This window comes from Capricornis sumatraensis, chromosome 6 (assembly GCF_032405125.1).
Source record: "Capricornis sumatraensis isolate serow.1 chromosome 6, serow.2, whole genome shotgun sequence".
Lineage (NCBI taxonomy): Eukaryota > Metazoa > Chordata > Mammalia > Artiodactyla > Bovidae > Capricornis > Capricornis sumatraensis.
In genome coordinates this window covers 74154078-74163894 of record NC_091074.1, presented here as the reverse complement: position 1 = coordinate 74163894, position 9817 = coordinate 74154078, and positions in this window count along the sequence as shown.

Here is a 9817-nt window from a genome sequence, read left to right as displayed (position 1 = left end):
GTCACATTCTGAGGTGCTGGAGGTTAGGACTCAACATAAGAATTTGGGGTACACAATTCAGCCCATAATAGGAAGTAAGACATATCGTCAGGTGTCTGTAGTGCAGGGGAGTGAGGTAGTGAAGCATCACTCCCCGGGTTTGGAGGAGGGAGGAGCTCCTCCTGGTGGAGGTAGAGGGAAGTTCCCAGAGTCCAGGACAATTGAGTTGAACTGGAGTATAATGACCCAGGCCATAAAGAAGGGAGTTCCAGCCTGCAGCACAGAAGGCTCTTGAATGTGGGGGATCTAGGAGACTGAGCTGGAGACAGGACGAGGAGGCCCTTGTCAGGCCGCGAGCTGAGGTCCAGTCTGGCAGTCCTCACATCTCTGATCCTAGAGTAGACTCCCAGAATCTCCCTCAGCCATCCCCATGCTCCCTCAACCACTTCCATGGCCCCTCCCCCTCCCCCATGTCCTCTTATCCACCCCCACGTCCCCTCACCCACACCCACGTCCCCTCACCCACCCTCACATCCCCTCACCCACCCCCATGCCCCCTCACCCACCCCCTGGTCCTAAACTCACTGCCCCAGCTTCCTGGGTTTGATGCCTGGGCAGGGAACTAGATCCCATGTGCCACAACTAAGAGTTACCATGCTGCAATTAAAGATCCTGCATGGCTCAGAGGGTAAAGCATCTGCCTGCAATGCAGGAGACCTGGGTTTGATCCCTGGGTAAGGAAGATCCCCTGGAAAAAGAAATGGTACTCTTGCCTGGAAAATCCCATGGACAGAGAAGCCTAGTAGACTACAGTCCATGGAATCGCAAAGAGTCAGGCATGACTGAGCGACTTCACTTTCACTTTCACTATGCTGCAACTAAGATTCAATGCAGTCAAACAAATAAATAAATATTTTTTAAAAAGAAATATGCATTCATGTCTACCATATGCAGGCCCCCAACATGCAAGAGCTGCATTCCCTGTTCTCACTTTTAGGTTCAGAAGGGACATAATGAACTGAACTGAGTTACAACAAAAGAGTAAAATCTTGGGTTGGGGGTGGATGTCAGGGTGAGGATGAGAGATAGAGAAGGGGGATTACAGAATAGTTGAATCAAGGCCCACTGCTTACCACTTACAGAATCAAATTTACAAACGCTGATAGAAAGGAAAGTTGTCTTTTATCAGAGTGCCAGCAATCTGGGAAGATGATAAACTCCGTGTCCCTCAGAAAACTACTTCTGGAGATTCTACTCAATAGTGAAAATTTTAAAGGAAAAGTGAAAGTCACTCAGTTGTGTCCGACTCTTTGTGACCCCGTGGACTATACAGTCCATGGAATTCTCGAGGCCAGAGTACTGGAGGGTGTAGCCATTCCCTTCTCCAGCAGATCTTCCCTACCCAGGAATCGAACCGGGGTCTCCTTCGTTGCAGGCAGATTCTCTACAAGCTGAACTACTAGGGAAAGGAGAGAAGTAATTTCAGTTAATCCTTGAGATTGAGTCAGAGTCATTGCATGCAGGCTCCAGGACTCCCTGTGATCTTCCTCTAGTCCTTATCTTGTTCACACAGTTTGTTTACGGGATTACTAAAGGGGAGTCTAGGAAAGAAATCTGGTCACCTGTTAATTATTCAGTCTTAGTTTCTTACTTCTTTGCCATACTGAAAGAACTGACAAGTTAGGCAAGGGATTGCGTGATTAAAAGATCTGAAAGGTGTGCTCAGGCTTGAGTGCCTGGTTAAAGGTTAGGTACCATATAGTGAAAGTGAAAGAAAGTGAAGTCGCTCAGTTGTGTCCGACTCTTTGCGACCCGTGGACTGTAGCCCACCAAGCTCCTCTGTCCATGGGATTCTCCAGGCAAGAATACTGGAGTGGATTGCTATTTCCTCCTCCAGGGGATCTTCCCAACCCAATGCAGGCAGATGCTTTAACCTCTGCACCACCAGGGAAGCCCAGGTACCATATATATAGCCTTGCTAAAGTAGCAAGGACAGAGGCTTTCTGCTGAAGGCAGTATCCAGCAAGGAGGTGTTTGCACGATGAGATGGTGTAGGTGCTAGTGCATCCAGTCATGTCTGACTGCGACCCCATGAACCGTGGCCCACCAGGCTCCTCTGTGCATGGGATTTCCCAGGCAAGAATACTGGAGTGGGTTGCCATTTCCTCCTCCAGGGGATCTTTCCAACCCAGGGATTGAACCTGAGTCTCCTGAGTCGCCTGCATTGCAGGCAGACTCTTTACCTGCTGAGCTGTCAGGGAAGACTGAGGTGGTATAGATCAGGGTCCACATGTTTGGAAATGACATGACACTCAGGGCACTAAGCAATGTTTTTAGAGTCCACAAATCTTTCTCTCCCACTTTCTTTTATAGAGATTTTAATTTTGAATTCCCTTTTTTCCTGTTTTACACTGACTCTTTTTCCCTAAGTTATTTTCTCTTTCACTGATTATTTCAGTTTTTTCATCCTGACATATATGATAAAAATTTATTTCATTCATTGATACTTCTGTAGTGACATTTGTTTTGTTTTACTGCTTCTTATGCATGGCATCCGGTCCCATTGCTGCTGCTGCTAAGTCGCTTCAGTCGTGTCTGGTTCTGTGCGACCCCGTAGACGTCAGCCCACCAGGCTCCCCCACCCCTGGAATTCTCCAGGCAAGAACACTGGAGTGGGTTGCCATTTCCTTCTCCAATGCATGAAAGTGAAAAGTGAAAGTGAAGTCACTCAGTCGTGTCTGACTCTTTGCAACCCCGTGGACCGCAGCCAACCAGGCTGCTCCATCCGAGGCATTCTCCAGGCAAGAGTACTGGAGTGGGGTGCCACTGCCTTCTCCATCCAGTCCATTACTTCATGGCCAATAGAAGGGGAAACAATGGAAACAGTGGCTGACTTTATTTTTCTGGGCTCCAAAATCACTGCAGATGGTGACTGCAGCCATGAAATTAAAAGACACTTACTCCTTGGAAGAAAAGTTATGACCAACCTAGACAGCATTTTAAAAAGCAGAGACGTCACTTTGTCAACAGAGGTCCGTCTAGTCAAGGCTATGGTTTTTCCAGTGGTCATGTATGGATGTGAGAGTTGGACAATAAAGAAAGCTGAGCTCCGAAGAATTGATGTTTTTGAACTGTGGTGTTGGAGAAGACTCTTGAGAGTCCCTTGGACTGCAAGGAGATCCAACCAGTCCATCCTAAAGGAGATTAGTCCTGGGTGTTCATTGGAAAGACTGATGTTGAAGCTGAAACTCCAATACTTTGGCCACCTGATGCGAAGAACTGAGTCATTTGAAAGACCCTGATGCTGGGAAAGATTGAGGGCAGGAGAAGAGGATGACAGAGGATGAGATGGTCGGATGGCAATCACCGACTCAATGGATATGAGTTTGGGTGGACTCTTGGAGTTGGTGTTGGACAGGGAGGCCTGGCGTGCTGCGGTTCATGGGGTCACAAAGAGGCGAACATGACTGAGTGACTGAACTGAACTGAACTGACTATATTACTGGTCTACTGCAAAAGGATGTAACTTAGAAACAGCTAAGTGGTAGAGATGATTAGGACAAGGGATGAGGAAAGAAGCAATGTTCCCATGGACTTAGGAAATAGCATGGATAAGTTCTTCCAGAGTACCCACAGTCAAAAGGGTTGTTTCCAAAATGTGAACAGTTGAGAAACATGGAAGACACTTTAAGACATTTCAAATATATATTTAGTAGTGGGTGAATGATTATGTGCTATGTGAATTATATCTCGGTAAAGGTGCCTAAAAATAAGTTCAAAGATGGATCTAGATCTAGATACATAGGAGTTCCAGAAGGGAATAGAAAGGATGCTAGTGAAGCGTTAGTGAAGAGACAGCAACTGATAATTGCCGAGAACTTAAAAGAAATCTAACTTCTCAGGAAGAAAGTCTTGGATACAGTCTGGTGACTCTGTAAAAGTATAAGGAATAAGAAAAACTTTAAAGGCTACAATGCAGAAGTAAGACGTGTGTGCAGTTGAAGTCCTCCTCCATCTATACCCTCAATATCACTTCCCTCGCCACCCACCAGCCCTATTATCTGCTTAGTGTGTGGGTGTGCACCTATATCCATCGTGTATCAATATCTATTATACTATTTATCCATATTTATGCAAGTATATTATATAGTTCCATATGTTTGCTTTTCATTAATAAAGAGGCTCTTATAATACATTTGCTGTACAACTTTCTCTTTTCATGCCACAATAAACCATAGGCATCAGATTCAACTTCTTTATTGTAAAGTTTTTCTTTTTTTTTTTAATGTTATTTAAAAATAATATTCCTGGAACATCCCTGGCAGTCTGGGAAAGTCTCCCTGCTTCCACTGCAGCAGGCGTAGGTTTGATCCCTGATCAGGGAACTAAGATTTTACATCCTTACAGTGCAGCCTAAATTTTAAAAATAATGCTTGCTATATTTTTTCAAATTCAGAAAAAAATACAGAGGAAACCATAATCTCACTCTCCATCTATGGATGTTTTTAAATAATAAAAGCAATAATCATTCATGGCTAGAGAATAGAAACCGTTCAGAAAAGAAAAACATGATAGCATGTGATTCTTCCTAGAAAGAATTACATTTATTAACATATACTATCCATACTGATTTTTCTTTTGTTTTAAAAGTTAACACAAAAGAAATCACTATAACATTGTTCCACACATTGATTTTTCACTTAATAGTGAAAGAGATCTTGGAGATCTCTACATACTAGTTTTATGTAAAGCTATAGTATTCTTTTCTTTTTAATGGATTCACTATATTCCATAAAACATAATATATTGTACATAAGTACAACCATTTACTCTATATGGAATACATTGTATCTACTCACAGTCACTTACATCCTCTGATGTTCCTTTCATATTCTCCTTTTTTAATATTTGTTTTTATTTATGTGGCTGCTCTGGGTGTTAGTTGCAGCAGCGCTTGGGATCTGTGATCTTCGTTGGGGCATACAAGATCTTCAGCGGTGGCATATGAGCTCTTTTTTTTTGTTTTAAGTTGGAATATAAGTGCTTTACAATGTTGTGTTAGTTTCTGCTGTACAATGAAATGAATCAGTTATATGTGTACATATATATCTACTCCCTTTTCAGCCTCCCTCTACCCTTCTCCCCCACATCCCACCCATCTAGGTCATCACAGAGCACCAAGCTGAGCTTTCTGTGCTTCAAAGCAGGTTCCCACTACCAATCAATTTCACACAGCAGTGTACACACATCAGTCCTAACACCTCACCCGCCCTACCTTCCCCTTCCCCTCTGCATCCGCACGTCCATTCTCTATACTTGTGTCTCTATTCCTGCCTTAGAAATAGGTTCACCTGTATCGTTTTTCTAGATTTCACATACAAGGGTTAATATACTGTATTTGCTTTTCTCTTTCTGACTTACTTCAAACTCCAGGTCCATCCATATCTCTACAAAATGGCCCTGTTTCATTCTTTTTAGTGGCTGAGTAACATTCCATTGTATATGTGTATATTCTTTATCCATTCATCTATTGGACATTTAGGCTGCTTCCATGTCCTAGCTATTGTAAATAGTGCTGCTATGAACATTGGGGTACACGTGTCCTTTTGAATTATGGTTTTCTCAGGGTATATGCCCAGTAGTGGGATTGCTGGGTCCTATGGTAGTTTTACTTTTAGTTTTTTGAGGAACTTCCATACCGTTCTTCACAGTGACTGTACCAATTTACATTCCCACCAACAATGCAGCAGTATCTCGCAATTTGGTTCTCAGAGGATCTAGATTAACACAGTATACCTGGGTCTCCTTGCTTCATCAATCTATTTGTCTATTCTAGGTCTGCTATCACAGAATTTTAATTACTACAACTTTGTGTACATTTGGAAATTCAGTTGAATAAATCCCCTACATGGTCTTCTTTGTCAGAATCTGCCTATTCTTATGCATATGCTTCCAAGTGAACTTGTTTGATAAATTTTTTTTCTTTTTAATTAATGCACGTACATGATGATGAAAGGCTATGTGAAAAGCAAGTTTCCCCCCCCATCTGTAACCCCCACTTCCAGAAATTCCCTTCTCCAAGGAAACTATCGTTATTAGGTTTTTCTGTGTTGTTCCAGAAGTATTCTAGATATACACAAGCATGTGTGCATATGTACACATACATACGCTCCTTCCTTTTTGGCCCTGGTTGTAGGGTAGAATGCACTCTGTTCTGTACTTTGCTTTTTCATTAACAATAGATCTTGGAAAGCTTTCAATGTCAATATTTATAGTTCAGCTTCATTCTTTTTAATAGCAATTTAGCATCCTATTGTTCCCTTCCAATGCACATTAAGTAGTTCCCAATCCCTTGCTATAACAAAGAATGCTACCGTGAATCAAAGGAACTTTAGAATCATCTTGTCAAGTTCATTTTTTTTTAATCCAACTGGGATTTTAAGTGGGACTTGCCTTGAAATTTATAGATTTAATTTGGGCAAAAGAAACACCACTATATTTGGGTCTTCCAAACCAGTCCATGTACAATGATTTTCCATTTAGTTAGAAGGAAAAAAAATTATGTCCATTGGTCAGCTTTGACAGCTTTTGTCAATATAGGTCTTGTACTTTTGCTTAGATTTTTTTCCTGAGTTTTAGTTTCCTCTGCTTGTTCTTCTTTTTTAATGATTACCACAATAATTTTAGTGAACATCCATTATCTCATACAGACACAAAATAAAAAGGAGAAAATATTTTTTCCTTGTGATTTAGGGCTTACTCTTTTTAAAAAGGGCTTCCCTGATGGCTCAGAGAGTAAAGAGAGTCTGCCTGCAATGCAGGAGACCCAGGCTCATTCCCTGGGTCAGGGAGATCCCCTGGAGAAGGGAATGGCTACCCACTCCAGTATTCTGGAGGTGATATTTCATTGTGGTTTTGATTTGCATTTCCCTGATGATTAGTAATGTTGAGCATCTTTTCATGTGCCCATTGGCCATTTGCATGTCTTTGAAAACATGTCTATTCAGTTTCTCCACTCATTTTTTGATTGGATTGTTTTTTTATTTTTTTGATGTTGAGTTGTATGAGTTCTTTGTATATTTTGGATATTAACCTCTTACCAGATATATTATTTGCAAATATCCTCTCCCATTTAGTAGCAGCCTTTTCATTTTGTTGATTGTTTTCCTTGCTATACAAAATCTTTTTAGTTTGATGTAGTTTCATTTGCTTGTTTTGCTTTATTTCTCCTTCCCTGAGGAGACAGATCTAAAATAATGTTGCTAAGACATGTCAAAGAGTGTACTACCTATGTTTTCTTCTAGGAGTTTTATGATGTCAGTTCTTAACATTTAGGTCTTTAATCCCTTTTGAGTTTGTTTTTGTCTATGGTGTGAGAAAGTAGTCCAGTTTGTTTCTTTTGCATGTATCTGTCCAGTTTTCCCAAAATCTATTTTTATTTTTATTTTTTGAAATGTTTATTTATTTGGCTGCACAGGTCTTAGCTGCAGCATGTGGCATCTTCACTCTTCATTGCATCTTGTGGAATCTTTAGTTGCAGCAGTAAACTCTTTATTGTAGTGTGCATGAGGGATCTAGTTCCCTGAGAAGGGATCAAATGCAGGCCCTCTGCATTGGTAGCAAGGAGTCTTAGCCACCGGACCACAAGTGAAGTTCCCCCAGTACCATTTATTGAAAGGCTATCTTTTCCCCATTGTATATAGTCTTGCCTCTTTTGTCATAGATTAATTGCCCATGTATGTGTGGGTTCACTTTGGGGCTCTCTATTCTGCTGCATTGACCTATGTACTGGTATCAACCCCACCCAGCACTATGTTAGGCACCTGAGACTAATAAAATATTAGCCTGTGGTTGAGGTGGTTGGGTCACAAAGCAGCCAACTGCAGAGCCCTCCCTTGGGTGGGTCTCTGGACTATTGCTGGTCCACTGGTGGGTGAAGCCAGATGGCTGGCTGCAAGGTAGGGTGTCTCAGAGCCAGTGTCAGCCCGCTGGTGGGCAAGGCCTGGCCCATGGCGTCCCTGGGGCTGGTGTTGGCTTGCCAGTAGGTGAGGTTGGTTCCTGACACAGCTGGCTGTGGACTCTGAGGTGTTCCAAGTGTGTGTGTGTTAATCACTCCATCGTGTAGGACTCTTTGCAGTCCCATGGTTGTAGCCCACCAGGCTCCTCTGTGCATAGAATTCTCCAGGCAAGAATACTGGAGAGGGTAGCTATTCTCTTCTCCAGGGATCTTCCCAACCCAGGGATGGAACCAGGGTCTCCTGCATGGCAGGGAGATTCTTTACCATCTGAGCCACCAGGGAAAACCTGGTGTCAGTCCACTGGTAGGAGAGGCTAGACCCTGAGGCATTTAGGTGAGGGGCTGAAGGTGTCCTGAGGCTGGTGTTGACTTGTTAGCAGGTGGGTCCGGTCTTGGCTGGCTAAAGGGGTTGTGATAGCCTTAGGGCTGGCATTTCCCCAGGGGTGGGTGGAGCTGTGTGCTGGGATCTCTGGCTGCAGAGTTCTAGGGTTCCCGGAGTTGGCTTTGGCCCACTGGTGGGTGGGTTTTGTCCCTAACTGGTTAGGGACGCAGGGGTTCTTATGGCAACTGGTCTGCTGATAGGTGATGCTACAGCCCTGCCTGGCTAGCTGCTTGGTCTGGGGTATCCCAGAACTGGTGCTAACTGCCTGACGGGCAGGGCCACGTCAGCACTAATAAACTAGAGTGAGGATTCCAAAATGGCTTTTGACAGCATCGGCATCCTCATGGTGGAACGAGCCCACCAGAATGGCTGCTTCCAGCGTCTATGTCCCCAGTGGAGTCCCAGTTGCCTTCCTCATCTATGGGAGGCTCTCCAAGACCAGCAGATGCCCTTTTCAAATGGCTACTTCCATCCTAGATATCCGCGTGTGGGAAAAATTTTGTCCACTTGCATATTAACCTATTTGAACCAGGATATGTTCTATATGTTAGCAATGAACAACTGGAAAAGCCATATAAATGTGGCATCTAGTTTCTCTATCTCAAAATATGAGATGGAGAAAGCATATAGAGAATCATTCGTGGAACATTTTTATGGGCCAGGCCTGAAGGAGGCATACATTACTTCTACTTACCAAATAGATGGGGAAACAGTGGAAACAGTGTCAGACTTTATCTTTTTGGGCTCCAAAATCACTGCAGATGGTGATTGAAGCCATGAAAATAAAAGATGCTTATTCCTTGGAAGAAAAGTTATGACCAACCTAGATAGCATATTCAAAAGCAGAGACATTACTTTGCCAACAAAGGTCCGTTTAGTCAAGGCTATGGTTTTTCCAATGGTCATGTATGGATGTGAGAGATGGACTGTGAAGAAAGCTGAGCACCGAAGAATTGATGCTTTGGAACTGTGGTGCTGGAGAAGACTCTTGACAGTCCCTTGGACTATAAGGAGATCCAGCCAGTCCATTCTAAAGGAGATCAGCCCTGGGTGTTCTTTGGAAGGAATGATGCTAAAGCTGAAACTCCAGTACTTTGGCCACCTCATGCGAAGAGTTGACTCATTGGAAAAGCCTCTGATGCTGGGAGGGATTGGGGGCAGGAGGAAAAGGGGACAACGGAGGATGAGATGGCTGGATGGCATCACCAACTCGATGGACGTGAGTTTGAATGAACTCCAGGGATGGTGACGGACAGGGAGGCCTGGCGTGCTGCGATTGATGGGGTCGCAAAGAGTCATACACGACTGAGCAACTGAACTGAACTGAAGGGTAAATAAAAATCCAACACCTGCGCTGGTTTCTCTGTCACTGAGGGGAGACAAGATCTTCAACAGGAGCTATGCACTAAGTCACTCTCCTGAATGCATTGACAGCATGG